This window comes from Crinia signifera, chromosome 9, assembly GCF_055691185.1.
Source record: "Crinia signifera chromosome 9, ASM5569118v1, whole genome shotgun sequence".
NCBI classification, from domain to species: Eukaryota; Metazoa; Chordata; class Amphibia; order Anura; family Myobatrachidae; genus Crinia; species Crinia signifera.
The window spans coordinates 47,194,267-47,212,796 of record NC_139225.1 but is presented as its reverse complement, the minus strand read 5'-3'; positions in this window follow the sequence as shown (position 1 = coordinate 47,212,796).

Below are 18,530 nucleotides of genomic sequence, written 5' to 3'. Positions count from 1 at the left end.
TTCTGAACTCACGGATGGCACGGACATCATCTACGACAGTAATTTTAAAACCGATTATGTCAATTGTGACATCACTGATGATGTCATAATTGATTTTAACCATCTTTTCAAAACTGTAAAATTGATGCTTCTGAACTCACGAATGGCACGGATATCATCTACGACAGTAATTTTAAAACCGATAATGTCAATTGTGACATCACTGATGATGTCATAATTGATTTTGACCATCTTTTCAAAACTGTAAAATTGACGCTTCTGAACTCACGGATGGCACAGACATCATCTATGACAGTAATTTTAAAACCGATTATGTCAATTGTGACATCACTGATGATGTCATAATTGATTTCGACATCTTTTCAAAACTGTGAAATTGATGCTTCTGAACTCACGAATGGCACGGACATCATCTACGACAGTAATTTTAAAACCGAAAATGTCAATTGTGACATCACTGATGATGTCATAATTGATTTTAACCATCTTTTCAAAACTGTAAATTTGACGATTCTGAACTCACGGATGGCACGGACATCATCTACGACAGTAATTTTAAAACCGATTATGTCAATTGTGACATCACTGATGATGTCATAATTGATTTTGACCATCCTTTCAAAACTGTAAAATTTACGCTTCTAAACTCACGAATGGCACGGACATCATCTACGACAGTAAATTTAAAACCGATAATGTCAATTGTGACATCACTGATGATGTCATAATTGATTTTAACCATCTTTTCAAAACTGTAAATTTGATGCTTCTGAACTCACGGATGGCACGGACATCATCTACGACAGTAATTTTAAAACCGATAATGTCAATTGTCACATCACTGATGATGTCATAATTGATTTTAACCATCTTTTCAAAACTGTAAATTTGACGCTTCTGAACTCACGGATGACACGGACATCATCTACGACAGTAATTTTAAAACCGATAATGTCAATTGTGACATCACTGATGATGTCATAATTGATTTTAACCATCTTTTCAAAACTGTAAATTTGACTATTCTGAACTCACGGATGGCACAGACATCATCTACGACAGTAATTTTAAAACCGATTATGTCAATTGTGACATCACTGATGATGTCATAATTGATTTTAACCATCTTTTCAAAACTGTAAAATTGATGCTTCTGAACTCACGGATGGCACGGACATCATCTACGACAGTAATTTTAAAACCGATTATGTCAATTGTGACATCACTGATGATGTCATAATTGATTTTAACCATCTTTTCAAAACTGTAAAATTGATGCTTCTGAACTCACGAATGGCACGGACATCATCTACGACAGTAATTTTAAAACCGATAATGTCAATTGTGACATCACTGATGATGTCATAATTGATTTTAACCATCTTTTCAAAACTGTAAAATTTACGCTTCTGAACTCACGGATGGTACGGACATCATCTACGACAGTAATTTTAAAACCGATAATGTCAATTGTGACATCACTGATGATGTCATAATTGATTTTGACCATCTTTTCAAAACTGTAAAATTGACGCTTCTGAACTCACGGATGGCACAGACATCATCTACGACAGTAATTTTAAAACCGATTATGTCAATTGTGACATCACTGATGATGTCATAATTGATTTTGACCATCTTTTCAAAACTGTAAAGTTGACGCTTCTGAACTCACGGATGGCACAGACATCATCTACGACAGTAATTTTAAAACCGATTATGTCACTTGTGACATCACTGATGATGTAATAATTGATTTCGACATCTTTTCAAAACTGTGAAATTGATGCTTCTGAACTCATGAATGGCACAGACATCATCTACGACAGTAATTTTAAAACCGATAATGTCAATTGTGACATCACTGATGATGTCATAATTGATTTTGACCATCTTTTCAAAACTGTAAAATTGACGCTTCTGAACTCACGGATGGCACAGACATCATCTATGACAGTAATTTTAAAACCGATTATGTCAATTGTGACATCACTGATGATGTCATAATTGATTTCGACATCTTTTCAAAACTGTGAAATTGATGCTTCTGAACTCACGAATGGCACGGACATCATCTACGACAGTAATTTTAAAACCGAAAATGTCAATTGTGACATCACTGATGATGTCATAATTGATTTTAACCATCTTTTCAAAACTGTAAATTTGACGATTCTGAACTCACGGATGGCACGGACATCATCTACGACAGTAATTTTAAAACCGATTATGTCAATTGTGACATCACTGATGATGTCATAATTGATTTCGACATCTTTTCAAAACTGTGAAATTGATGCTTCTGAACTCACGAATGGCACGGACATCATCTACGACAGTAATTTTAAAACCGAAAATGTCAATTGTGACATCACTGATGATGTCATAATTGATTTTAACCATCTTTTCAAAACTGTAAATTTGACGATTCTGAACTCACAGATGGCACGGACATCATCTACGACAGTAATTTTAAAACCGATTATGTCAATTGTGACATCACTGATGATGTCATAATTGATTTTGACCATCTTTTCAAAACTGTAAAATTTACGCTTCTGAACTCACGAATGGCACGGACATCATCTACGACAGTAAATTTAAAACCGATAATGTCAATTGTGACATCACTGATGATGTCATAATTGATTTTAACCATCTTTTCAAAACTGTAAATTTGATGCTTCTGAACTCACGGATGGCACGGACATCATCTACGACAGTAATTTTAAAACCGATAATGTCAATTGTCACATCACTGATGATGTCACAATTGACTTTGACCATCTTTTCAAAACTGTAAATTTGACGATTCTGAACTCACGGATGGCACGGACATCATCTACGACAGTAATTTTAAAACCGATTATGTCAATTGTGACATCACTGATGATGTCATAATTGATTTCGACATCTTTTCAAAACTGTGAAATTGATGCTTCTGAACTCACGAATGGCACGGACATCATCTACGACAGTAATTTTAAAACCGAAAATGTCAATTGTGACATCACTGATGATGTCATAATTGATTTTAACCATCTTTTCAAAACTGTAAATTTGACGATTCTGAACTCACAGATGGCACGGACATCATCTACGACAGTAATTTTAAAACCGATTATGTCAATTGTGACATCACTGATGATGTCATAATTGATTTTGACCATCTTTTCAAAACTGTAAAATTTACGCTTCTGAACTCACGAATGGCACGGACATCATCTACGACAGTAAATTTAAAACCGATAATGTCAATTGTGACATCACTGATGATGTCATAATTGATTTTAACCATCTTTTCAAAACTGTAAATTTGATGCTTCTGAACTCACGGATGGCACGGACATCATCTACGACAGTAATTTTAAAACCGATAATGTCAATTGTCACATCACTGATGATGTCACAATTGACTTTGACCATCTTTTCAAAACTGTAAAATTTACGCTTCTGAACTCACGGATGGCACAGACATCATCTATGACAGTAATTTTAAAACCGATTATGTCAATTGTGACATCACTGATGATGTCATAATTGATTTCGACATCTTTTCAAAACTGTGAAATTGATGCTTCTGAACTCATGAATGGCACAGACATCATCTACGACAGTAATTTTAAAACCGATAATATCAATTGTGACATCACTGATGATGTCATAATTGATTTTAACCATCTTTTCAAAACTGTAAAATTGATGCTTCTGAACTCACGAATGGCACGGACATCATCTACGACAGTAATTTTAAAACCGATAATGTCAATTGTGACATCACTGATGATGTCATAATTGATTTTGACCATCTTTTCAAAACTGTAAAATTGACGCTTCTGAACTCACGGATGGCACAGACATCATCTACGACAGTAATTTTAAAACCGATTATGTCAATTGTGACATCACTGATGATGTCATAATTGATTTTGACCATCTTTTCAAAACTGTAAAGTTGACGCTTCTGAACTCACGGATGGCACAGACATCATCTACGACAGTAATTTTAAAACCGATTATGTCACTTGTGACATCACTGATGATGTAATAATTGATTTCGACATCTTTTCAAAACTGTGAAATTGATGCTTCTGAACTCATGAATGGCACAGACATCATCTACGACAGTAATTTTAAAACCGATAATGTCAATTGTGACATCACTGATGATGTCATAATTGATTTTGACCATCTTTTCAAAACTGTAAAATTGACGCTTCTGAACTCACGGATGGCACAGACATCATCTATGACAGTAATTTTAAAACCGATTATGTCAATTGTGACATCACTGATGATGTCATAATTGATTTCGACATCTTTTCAAAACTGTGAAATTGATGCTTCTGAACTCACGAATGGCACGGACATCATCTACGACAGTAATTTTAAAACCGAAAATGTCAATTGTGACATCACTGATGATGTCATAATTGATTTTGACCATCTTTTCAAAACTGTAAAATTTACGCTTCTGAACTCACGGATGGCACAGACATCATCTATGACAGTAATTTTAAAACCGATTATGTCAATTGTGACATCACTGATGATGTCATAATTGATTTCGACATCTTTTCAAAACTGTGAAATTGATGCTTCTGAACTCATGAATGGCACAGACATCATCTACGACAGTAATTTTAAAACCGATAATATCAATTGTGACATCACTGATGATGTCATAATTGATTTTAACCATCTTTTCAAAACTGTAAAATTGATGCTTCTGAACTCACGGATGGCACGGACATCATCTACGACAGTAATTTTAAAACCGATTATGTCAATTGTGACATCACTGATGATGTCATAATTGATTTTAACCATCTTTTCAAAACTGTAAATTTGACGATTCTGAACTCACGGATGGCACGGACATCATCTACGACAGTAATTTTAAAACCGATTATGTCAATTGTGACATCACTGATGATGTCATAATTGATTTTGACCATCTTTTCAAAACTGTAAAATTTACGCTTCTGAACTCACGAATGGCACGGACATCATCTACGACAGTAAATTTAAAACCGATAATGTCAATTGTGACATCACTGATGATGTCATAATTGATTTTAACCATCTTTTCAAAACTGTAAATTTGATGCTTCTGAACTCACGGATGGCACGGACATCATCTACGACAGTAATTTTAAAACCGATAATGTCAATTGTCACATCACTGATGATGTCACAATTGACTTTGACCATCTTTTCAAAACTGTAAAATTTACGCTTCTGAACTCACGGATGGCACAGACATCATCTATGACAGTAATTTTAAAACCGATTATGTCAATTGTGACATCACTGATGATGTCATAATTGATTTCGACATCTTTTCAAAACTGTGAAATTGATGCTTCTGAACTCATGAATGGCACAGACATCATCTACGACAGTAATTTTAAAACCGATAATATCAATTGTGACATCACTGATGATGTCATAATTGATTTTAACCATCTTTTCAAAACTGTAAAATTGATGCTTCTGAACTCACGGATGGCACGGACATCATCTACGACAGTAATTTTAAAACCGATTATGTCAATTGTGACATCACTGATGATGTCATAATTGATTTTAACCATCTTTTCAAAACTGTAAAATTGATGCTTCTGAACTCACGAATGGCACGGACATCATCTACGACAGTAATTTTAAAACCGATAAGGTCAATTGTGACATCACTGATGATGTCATAATTGATTTTGACCATCTTTTCAAAACTGTAAAATTGACGCTTCTGAACTCACGGATGGCACAGACATCATCTACGACAGTAATTTTAAAACCGATTATGTCAATTGTGACATCACTGATGATGTCATAATTGATTTTGACCATCTTTTCAAAACTGTAAAGTTGACGCTTCTGAACTCACGGATGGCACAGACATCATCTACGACAGTAATTTTAAAACCGATTATGTCACTTGTGACATCACTGATGATGTAATAATTGATTTCGACATCTTTTCAAAACTGTGAAATTGATGCTTCTGAACTCATGAATGGCACAGACATCATCTACGACAGTAATTTTAAAACCGATGATGTCAATTGTGACATCACTGATGATGTCATAATTGATTTTGACCATCTTTTCAAAACTGTAAAATTGACGCTTCTGAACTCACGGATGGCACAGACATCATCTATGACAGTAATTTTAAAACCGATTATGTCAATTGTGACATCACTGATGATGTCATAATTGATTTCGACATCTTTTCAAAACTGTGAAATTGATGCTTCTGAACTCACGAATGGCACGGACATCATCTACGACAGTAATTTTAAAACCGAAAATGTCAATTGTGACATCACTGATGATGTCATAATTGATTTTAACCATCTTTTCAAAACTGTAAATTTGACGATTCTGAACTCACGGATGGCACGGATATCATCTACGACAGTAATTTTAAAACCGATTATGTCAATTGTGACATCACTGATGATGTCATAATTGATTTTGACCATCCTTTCAAAACTGTAAAATTTACGCTTCTGAACTCACGAATGGCACGGACATCATCTACGACAGTAAATTTAAAACCGATAATGTCAATTGTGACATCACTGATGATGTCATAATTGATTTTAACCATCTTTTCAAAACTGTAAATTTGATGCTTCTGAACTCACGGATGGCACGGACATCATCTACGACAGTAATTTTAAAACCGATAATGTCAATTGTCACATCACTGATGATGTCATAATTGATTTTAACCATCTTTTCAAAACTGTAAATTTGACGCTTCTGAACTCACGGATGACACGGACATCATCTACGACAGTAATTTTAAAACCGATAATGTCAATTGTGACATCACTGATGATGTCATAATTGATTTTAACCATCTTTTCAAAACTGTAAATTTGACTATTCTGAACTCACGGATGGCACAGACATCATCTACGACAGTAATTTTAAAACCGATTATGTCAATTGTGACATCACTGATGATGTCATAATTGATTTTAACCATCTTTTCAAAACTGTAAAATTGATGCTTCTGAACTCACGGATGGCACGGACATCATCTACGACAGTAATTTTAAAACCGATTATGTCAATTGTGACATCACTGATGATGTCATAATTGATTTTAACCATCTTTTCAAAACTGTAAAATTGATGCTTCTGAACTCACGAATGGCACGGACATCATCTACGACAGTAATTTTAAAACCGATAATGTCAATTGTGACATCAATGATGATGTCATAATTGATTTTAACCATCTTTTCAAAACTGTAAAATTTACGCTTCTGAACTCACGGATGGTACGGACATCATCTACGACAATAATTTTAAAACCGATAATGTCAATTGTGACATCACTGATGATGTCATAATTGATTTTGACCATCTTTTCAAAACTGTAAAATTGACGCTTCTGAACTCACGGATGGCACAGACATCATCTACGACAGTAATTTTAAAACCGATTATGTCAATTGTGACATCACTGATGTTGTCATAATTGATTTTGACCATCTTTTCAAAACTGTAAAGTTGACGCTTCTGAACTCACGGATGGCACAGACATCATCTACGACAGTAATTTTAAAACCGATTATGTCACTTGTGACATCACTGATGATGTAATAATTGATTTCGACATCTTTTCAAAACTGTGAAATTGATGCTTCTGAACTCATGAATGGCACAGACATCATCTACGACAGTAATTTTAAAAACGATAATGTCAATTGTGACATCACTGATGATGTCATAATTGATTTTGACCATCTTTTCAAAACTGTAAAATTGACGCTTCTGAACTCACGGATGGCACAGACATCATCTATGACAGTAATTTTAAAACCGATTATGTCAATTGTGACATCACTGATGATGTCATAATTGATTTCGACATCTTTTCAAAACTGTGAAATTGATGCTTCTGAACTCACGAATGGCACGGACATCATCTACGACAGTAATTTTAAAACCGAAAATGTCAATTGTGACATCACTGATGATGTCATAATTGATTTTAACCATCTTTTCAAAACTGTAAATTTGACGATTCTGAACTCACGGATGGCACGGACATCATCTACGACAGTAATTTTAAAACCGATTATGTCAATTGTGACATCACTGATGATGTCATAATTGATTTCGACATCTTTTCAAAACTGTGAAATTGATGCTTCTGAACTCACGAATGGCACGGACATCATCTACGACAGTAATTTTAAAACCGAAAATGTCAATTGTGACATCACTGATGATGTCATAATTGATTTTAACCATCTTTTCAAAACTGTAAATTTGACGATTCTGAACTCACGGATGGCACGGACATCATCTACGACAGTAATTTTAAAACCGATTATGTCAATTGTGACATCACTGATGATGTCATAATTGATTTTGACCATCTTTTCAAAACTGTAAAATTTACGCTTCTGAACTCACGAATGGCACGGACATCATCTACGACAGTAAATTTAAAACCGATAATGTCAATTGTGACATCACTGATGATGTCATAATGGATTTTAACCATCTTTTCAAAACTGTAAATTTGATGCTTCTGAACTCACGGATGGCACGGACATCATCTACGACAGTAATTTTAAAACCGATAATGTCAATTGTCACATCACTGATGATGTCACAATTGACTTTGACCATCTTTTCAAAACTGTAAAATTTACGCTTCTGAACTCACGGATGGCACATACATCATCTATGACAGTAATTTTAAAACCGATTATGTCAATTGTGACATCACTGATGATGTCATAATTGATTTCGACATCTTTTCAAAACTGTGAAATTGATGCTTCTGAACTCATGAATGGCACAGACATCATCTACGACAGTAATTTTAAAACCGATAATATCAATTGTGACATCACTGATGATGTCATAATTGATTTTAACCATCTTTTCAAAACTGTAAAATTGATGCTTCTGAACTCACGGATGGCACGGACATCATCTACGACAGTAATTTTAAAACCGATTATGTCAATTGTGACATCACTGATGATGTCATAATTGATTTTAACCATCTTTTCAAAACTGTAAAATTGATGCTTCTGAACTCACGAATGGCACGGACATCATCTACGACAGTAATTTTAAAACCGATAATGTCAATTGTGACATCACTGATGATGTCATAATTGATTTTGACCATCTTTTCAAAACTGTAAAATTGACGCTTCTGAACTCACGGATGGCACAGACATCATCTACGACAGTAATTTTAAAACCGATTATGTCAATTGTGACATCACTGATGATGTCATAATTGATTTTGACCATCTTTTCAAAACTGTAAAGTTGACGCTTCTGAACTCACGGATGGCACAGACATCATCTACGACAGTAATTTTAAAACCGATTATGTCACTTGTGACATCACTGATGATGTAATAATTGATTTCGACATCTTTTCAAAACTGTGAAATTGATGCTTCTGAACTCATGAATGGCACAGACATCATCTACGACAGTAATTTTAAAACCGATAATGTCAATTGTGACATCACTGATGATGTCATAATTGATTTTGACCATCTTTTCAAAACTGTAAAATTGACGCTTCTGAACTCACGGATGGCACAGACATCATCTATGACAGTAATTTTAAAACCGATTATGTCAATTGTGACATCACTGATGATGTCATAATTGATTTCGACATCTTTTCAAAACTGTGAAATTGATGCTTCTGAACTCACGAATGGCACGGACATCATCTACGACAGTAATTTTAAAACCGAAAATGTCAATTGTGACATCACTGATGATGTCATAATTGATTTTAACCATCTTTTCAAAACTGTAAATTTGACGATTCTGAACTCACGGATGGCACGGATATCATCTACGACAGTAATTTTAAAACCGATTATGTCAATTGTGACATCACTGATGATGTCATAATTGATTTTGACCATCCTTTCAAAACTGTAAAATTTACGCTTCTGAACTCACGAATGGCACGGACATCATCTACGACAGTAAATTTAAAACCGATAATGTCAATTGTGACATCACTGATGATGTCATAATTGATTTTAACCATCTTTTCAAAACTGTAAATTTGATGCTTCTGAACTCACGGATGGCACGGACATCATCTACGACAGTAATTTTAAAACCGATAATGTCAATTGTCACATCACTGATGATGTCATAATTGATTTTAACCATCTTTTCAAAACTGTAAATTTGACGCTTCTGAACTCACGGATGACACGGACATCATCTACGACAGTAATTTTAAAACCGATAATGTCAATTGTGACATCACTGATGATGTCATAATTGATTTTAACCATCTTTTCAAAACTGTAAATTTGACTATTCTGAACTCACGGATGGCACAGACATCATCTACGACAGTAATTTTAAAACCGATTATGTCAATTGTGACATCACTGATGATGTCATAATTGATTTTAACCATCTTTTCAAAACTGTAAAATTGATGCTTCTGAACTCACGGATGGCACGGACATCATCTACGACAGTAATTTTAAAACCGATTATGTCAATTGTGACATCACTGATGATGTCATAATTGATTTTAACCATCTTTTCAAAACTGTAAAATTGATGCTTCTGAACTCACGAATGGCACGGACATCATCTACGACAGTAATTTTAAAACCGATAATGTCAATTGTGACATCAATGATGATGTCATAATTGATTTTAACCATCTTTTCAAAACTGTAAAATTTACGCTTCTGAACTCACGGATGGTACGGACATCATCTACGACAATAATTTTAAAACCGATAATGTCAATTGTGACATCACTGATGATGTCATAATTGATTTTGACCATCTTTTCAAAACTGTAAAATTGACGCTTCTGAACTCACGGATGGCACAGACATCATCTACGACAGTAATTTTAAAACCGATTATGTCAATTGTGACATCACTGATGTTGTCATAATTGATTTTGACCATCTTTTCAAAACTGTAAAGTTGACGCTTCTGAACTCACGGATGGCACAGACATCATCTACGACAGTAATTTTAAAACCGATTATGTCACTAGTGACATCACTGATGATGTAATAATTGATTTCGACATCTTTTCAAAACTGTGAAATTGATGCTTCTGAACTCATGAATGGCACAGACATCATCTACGACAGTAATTTTAAAAACGATAATGTCAATTGTGACATCACTGATGATGTCATAATTGATTTTGACCATCTTTTCAAAACTGTAAAATTGACGCTTCTGAACTCACGGATGGCACAGACATCATCTATGACAGTAATTTTAAAACCGATTATGTCAATTGTGACATCACTGATGATGTCATAATTGATTTCGACATCTTTTCAAAACTGTGAAATTGATGCTTCTGAACTCACGAATGGCACGGACATCATCTACGACAGTAATTTTAAAACCGAAAATGTCAATTGTGACATCACTGATGATGTCATAATTGATTTTAACCATCTTTTCAAAACTGTAAATTTGACGATTCTGAACTCACGGATGGCACGGACATCATCTACGACAGTAATTTTAAAACCGATTATGTCAATTGTGACATCACTGATGATGTCATAATTGATTTCGACATCTTTTCAAAACTGTGAAATTGATGCTTCTGAACTCACGAATGGCACGGACATCATCTACGACAGTAATTTTAAAACCGAAAATGTCAATTGTGACATCACTGATGATGTCATAATTGATTTTAACCATCTTTTCAAAACTGTAAATTTGACGATTCTGAACTCACGGATGGCACGGACATCATCTACGACAGTAATTTTAAAACCGATTATGTCAATTGTGACATCACTGATGATGTCATAATTGATTTTGACCATCTTTTCAAAACTGTAAAATTTACGCTTCTGAACTCACGAATGGCACGGACATCATCTACGACAGTAAATTTAAAACCGATAATGTCAATTGTGACATCACTGATGATGTCATAATGGATTTTAACCATCTTTTCAAAACTGTAAATTTGATGCTTCTGAACTCACGGATGGCACGGACATCATCTACGACAGTAATTTTAAAACCGATAATGTCAATTGTCACATCACTGATGATGTCACAATTGACTTTGACCATCTTTTCAAAACTGTAAAATTTACGCTTCTGAACTCACGGATGGCACAGACATCATCTATGACAGTAATTTTAAAACCGATTATGTCAATTGTGACATCACTGATGATGTCATAATTGATTTCGACATCTTTTCAAAACTGTGAAATTGATGCTTCTGAACTCATGAATGGCACAGACATCATCTACGACAGTAATTTTAAAACCGATAATATCAATTGTGACATCACTGATGATGTCATAATTGATTTTAACCATCTTTTCAAAACTGTAAAATTGATGCTTCTGAACTCACGGATGGCACGGACATCATCTACGACAGTAATTTTAAAACCGATTATGTCAATTGTGACATCACTGATGATGTCATAATTGATTTTAACCATCTTTTCAAAACTGTAAAATTGATGCTTCTGAACTCACGAATGGCACGGACATCATCTACGACAGTAATTTTAAAACCGATAATGTCAATTGTGACATCACTGATGATGTCATAATTGATTTTGACCATCTTTTCAAAACTGTAAAATTGACGCTTCTGAACTCACGGATGGCACAGACATCATCTACGACAGTAATTTTAAAACCGATTATGTCAATTGTGACATCACTGATGATGTCATAATTGATTTTGACCATCTTTTCAAAACTGTAAAGTTGACGCTTCTGAACTCACGGATGGCACAGACATCATCTACGACAGTAATTTTAAAACCGATTATGTCACTTGTGACATCACTGATGATGTAATAATTGATTTCGACATCTTTTCAAAACTGTGAAATTGATGCTTCTGAACTCATGAATGGCACAGACATCATCTACGACAGTAATTTTAAAACCGATAATGTCAATTGTGACATCACTGATGATGTCATAATTGATTTTGACCATCTTTTCAAAACTGTAAAATTGACGCTTCTGAACTCACGGATGGCACAGACATCATCTATGACAGTAATTTTAAAACCGATTATGTCAATTGTGACATCACTGATGATGTCATAATTGATTTCGACATCTTTTCAAAACTGTGAAATTGATGCTTCTGAACTCACGAATGGCACGGACATCATCTACGACAGTAATTTTAAAACCGAAAATGTCAATTGTGACATCACTGATGATGTCATAATTGATTTTGACCATCTTTTCAAAACTGTAAAATTTACGCTTCTGAACTCACGGATGGCACAGACATCATCTATGACAGTAATTTTAAAACCGATTATGTCAATTGTGACATCACTGATGATGTCATAATTGATTTCGACATCTTTTCAAAACTGTGAAATTGATGCTTCTGAACTCATGAATGGCACAGACATCATCTACGACAGTAATTTTAAAACCGATAATATCAATTGTGACATCACTGATGATGTCATAATTGATTTTAACCATCTTTTCAAAACTGTAAAATTGATGCTTCTGAACTCACGGATGGCACGGACATCATCTACGACAGTAATTTTAAAACCGATTATGTCAATTGTGACATCACTGATGATGTCATAATTGATTTTAACCATCTTTTCAAAACTGTAAAATTGATGCTTCTGAACTCACGAATGGCACGGACATCATCTACGACAGTAATTTTAAAACCGATAATGTCAATTGTGACATCACTGATGATGTCATAATTGATTTTGACCATCTTTTCAAAACTGTAAAATTGACGCTTCTGAACTCACGGATGGCACAGACATCATCTACGACAGTAATTTTAAAACCGATTATGTCAATTGTGACATCACTGATGATGTCATAATTGATTTTGACCATCTTTTCAAAACTGTAAAGTTGACGCTTCTGAACTCACGGATGGCACAGACATCATCTACGACAGTAATTTTAAAACCGATTATGTCACTTGTGACATCACTGATGATGTAATAATTGATTTCGACATCTTTTCAAAACTGTGAAATTGATGCTTCTGAACTCATGAATGGCACAGACATCATCTACGACAGTAATTTTAAAACCGATAATGTCAATTGTGACATCACTGATGATGTCATAATTGATTTTGACCATCTTTTCAAAACTGTAAAATTGACGCTTCTGAACTCACGGATGGCACAGACATCATCTATGACAGTAATTTTAAAACCGATTATGTCAATTGTGACATCACTGATGATGTCATAATTGATTTCGACATCTTTTCAAAACTGTGAAATTGATGCTTCTGAACTCACGAATGGCACGGACATCATCTACGACAGTAATTTTAAAACCGAAAATGTCAATTGTGACATCACTGATGATGTCATAATTGATTTTAACCATCTTTTCAAAACTGTAAATTTGACGATTCTGAACTCACGGATGGCACGGACATCATCTACGACAGTAATTTTAAAACCGATTATGTCAATTGTGACATCACTGATGATGTCATAATTGATTTTGACCATCTTTTCAAAACTGTAAAATTTACGCTTCTGAACTCACGAATGGCACGGACATCATCTACGACAGTAAATTTAAAACCGATAATGTCAATTGTGACATCACTGATGATGTCATAATTGATTTTAACCATCTTTTCAAAACTGTAAATTTGATGCTTCTGAACTCACGGATGGCACGGACATCATCTACGACAGTAATTTTAAAACCGATAATGTCAATTGTCACATCACTGATGATGTCATAATTGATTTTAACCATCTTTTCAAAACTGTAAATTTGACGCTTCTGAACTCACGGATGACACGGACATCATCTACGACAGTAATTTTAAAACCGATAATGTCAATTGTGACATCACTGATGATGTCATAATTGATTTTAACCATCTTTTCAAAACTGTAAATTTGACTATTCTGAACTCACGGATGGCACAGACATCATCTACGACAGTAATTTTAAAACCGATTATGTCAATTGTGACATCACTGATGATGTCATAATTGATTTTAACCATCTTTTCAAAACTTTAAAATTGATGCTTCTGAACTCACGGATGGCACGGACATCATCTACGACAGTAATTTTAAAACCGATTATGTCAATTGTGACATCACTGATGATGTCATAATTGATTTTAACCATCTTTTCAAAACTGTAAAATTGATGCTTCTGAACTCACGAATGGCACGGACATCATCTACGACAGTAATTTTAAAACCGATAATGTCAATTGTGACATCACTGATGATGTCATAATTGATTTTAACCATCTTTTCAAAACTGTAAAATTTACGCTTCTGAACTCACGGATGGTACGGACATCATCTACGACAGTAATTTTAAAACCGATAATGTCAATTGTGACATCACTGATGATGTCATAATTGATTTTGACCATCTTTTCAAAACTGTAAAATTGACGCTTCTGAACTCACGGATGGCACAGACATCATCTACGACAGTAATTTTAAAACCGATTATGTCAATTGTGACATCACTGATGATGTCATAATTGATTTTGACCATCTTTTCAAAACTGTAAAGTTGACGCTTCTGAACTCACGGATGGCACAGACATCATCTACGACAGTAATTTTAAAACCGATTATGTCACTTGTGACATCACTGATGATGTAATAATTGATTTCGACATCTTTTCAAAACTGTGAAATTGATGCTTCTGAACTCATGAATGGCACAGACATCATCTACGACAGTAATTTTAAAACCGATAATGTCAATTGTGACATCACTGATGATGTCATAATTGATTTTGACCATCTTTTCAAAACTGTAAAATTGACGCTTCTGAACTCACGGATGGCACAGACATCATCTATGACAGTAATTTTAAAACCGATGATGTCAATTATGACATCACTGATGATGTCATAATTGATTTCGACATCTTTTCAAAACTGTGAAATTGATGCTTCTGAACTCACGAATGGCACGGACATCATCTACGACAGTAATTTTAAAACCGAAAATGTCAATTGTGACATCACTGATGATGTCATAATTGATTTTAACCATCTTTTCAAAACTGTAAATTTGACGATTCTGAACTCACGGATGGCACGGACATCATCTACGACAGTAATTTTAAAACCGATTATGTCAATTGTGACATCACTGATGATGTCATAATTGATTTCGACATCTTTTCAAAACTGTGAAATTGATGCTTCTGAACTCACGAATGGCACGGACATCATCTACGACAGTAATTTTAAAACCGAAAATGTCAATTGTGACATCACTGATGATGTCATAATTGATTTTAACCATCTTTTCAAAACTGTAAATTTGACGATTCTGAACTCACGGATGGCACGGACATCATCTACGACAGTAATTTTAAAACCGATTATGTCAATTGTGACATCACTGATGATGTCATAATTGATTTTAACCATCTTTTCAAAACTGTAAAATTGATGCTTCTGAACTCACGGATGGCACGGACATCATCTACGACAGTAATTTTAAAACCGATTATGTCAATTGTGACATCACTGATGATGTCATAATTGATTTTAACCATCTTTTCAAAACTGTAAAATTGATGCTTCTGAACTCACGAATAGTACGGACATCATCTACGACAGTAATTTTAAAACCGATAATGTCAATTGTGACATCACTGATGATGTCATAATTGATTTTAACCATCTTTTCAAAACTGTAAAATTGACGCTTCTGAACTCACGGATGGTACGGACATCATCTACGACAGTAATTTTAAAACCGATTATGTCAATTGTGACATCACTGATGATGTCATAATTGATTTTGACCATCTTTTCAAAACTGTAAAGTTGACGCTTCTGAACTCACGGATGGCACAGACATCATCTACGACAGTAATTTTAAAACCGATTATGTCACTTGTGACATCACTGATGATGTAATAATTGATTTCGACATCTTTTCAAAACTGTGAAATTGATGCTTCTGAACTCATGAATGGCACAGACATCATCTACGACAGTAATTTTAAAACCGATAAGGTCAATTGTGACATCACTGATGATGTCATAATTGATTTTGACCATCTTTTCAAAACTGTAAAATTGACGCTTCTGAACTCACGGATGGCACAGACATCATCTATGACAGTAATTTTAAAACCGATTATGTCAATTGTGACATCACTGATGATGTCATAATTGATTTCGACATCTTTTCAAAACTGTGAAATTGATGCTTCTGAACTCACGAATGGCACGGACATCATCTACGACAGTAATTTTAAAACCGAAAATGTCAATTGTGACATCACTGATGATGTCATAATTGATTTTAACCATCTTTTCAAAACTGTAAATTTGACGATTCTGAACTCACGGATGGCACGGACATCATCTACGACAGTAATTTTAAAACCGATAATGTCAATTGTGACATCACTGATGATGTCATAATTGATTTTAACCATCTTTTCAAAACTGTAAAATTGACGCTTCTGAACTCACGGATGGCACAGACATCATCTACGACAGTAATTTTAAAACCGATTATGAAAATTGTGACATCACTGATGATGTAATAATTGATTTCGACATCTTTTCAAAACTGTGAAATTGATGCTTCTGAACTCACGAATGGCACAGACATCATCTACGACAGTAATTTTAAAACCGATAATGTCAATTGTGACATCACTGATGATGTCATAATTGATTTTGACCATCTTTTCAAAACTGTAAAATTGACGCTTCTGAACTCACGGATGGCACAGACATCAACTACGACAGTTATTTTAAAACCGATTATGTCAATTGTGACATCACTGATGATGTCATAATTGATTTCGACATATTTTCAAAACTGTGAAATTGATGCTTCTGAACTCACGAATGGCACGGACATCATCTACGACAGTAATTTTAAAACCGATAATATCAATTGTGACATCACTGATGATGTCATAATTGATTTTAACCATCTTTTCAAAACTGTAAAATTGACGCTTCTGAACTCACGGATGGCACGGACATCATCTACGACAGTAATTTTAAAACCGATAATGTCAATTGTGACATCACTGATGATGTCATAATTGATTTTAACCTTTTTTTCAAAACTGTAAATTTGACGATTCTGAACTCACGGATGGCACAGACAGCATCTACGACAGTAATTTTAAAACCGATTATGTCAATTGTGACATCACTGATGATGTCATAATTGATTTTGACCATCTTTTCAAAACTGTAAAATTGACGCTTCTGAACTCACGGATGGCACGGACATCATCTACGACAGTAATTTTAAAACCGATAATGTCAATTGTGACATCACTGATAATGTCATAATTGATTTTGACCATCTTTTCAAAACTGTAAAATTGACGCTTCTGAACTCACGGATGGCACAGACATCATCTATGACAGTAATTTTAAAACCGATTATGTCAATTGTGACATCACTGATGATGTCATAATTGATTTCGACATCTTTTCAAAACTGTGAAATTGATGCTTCTG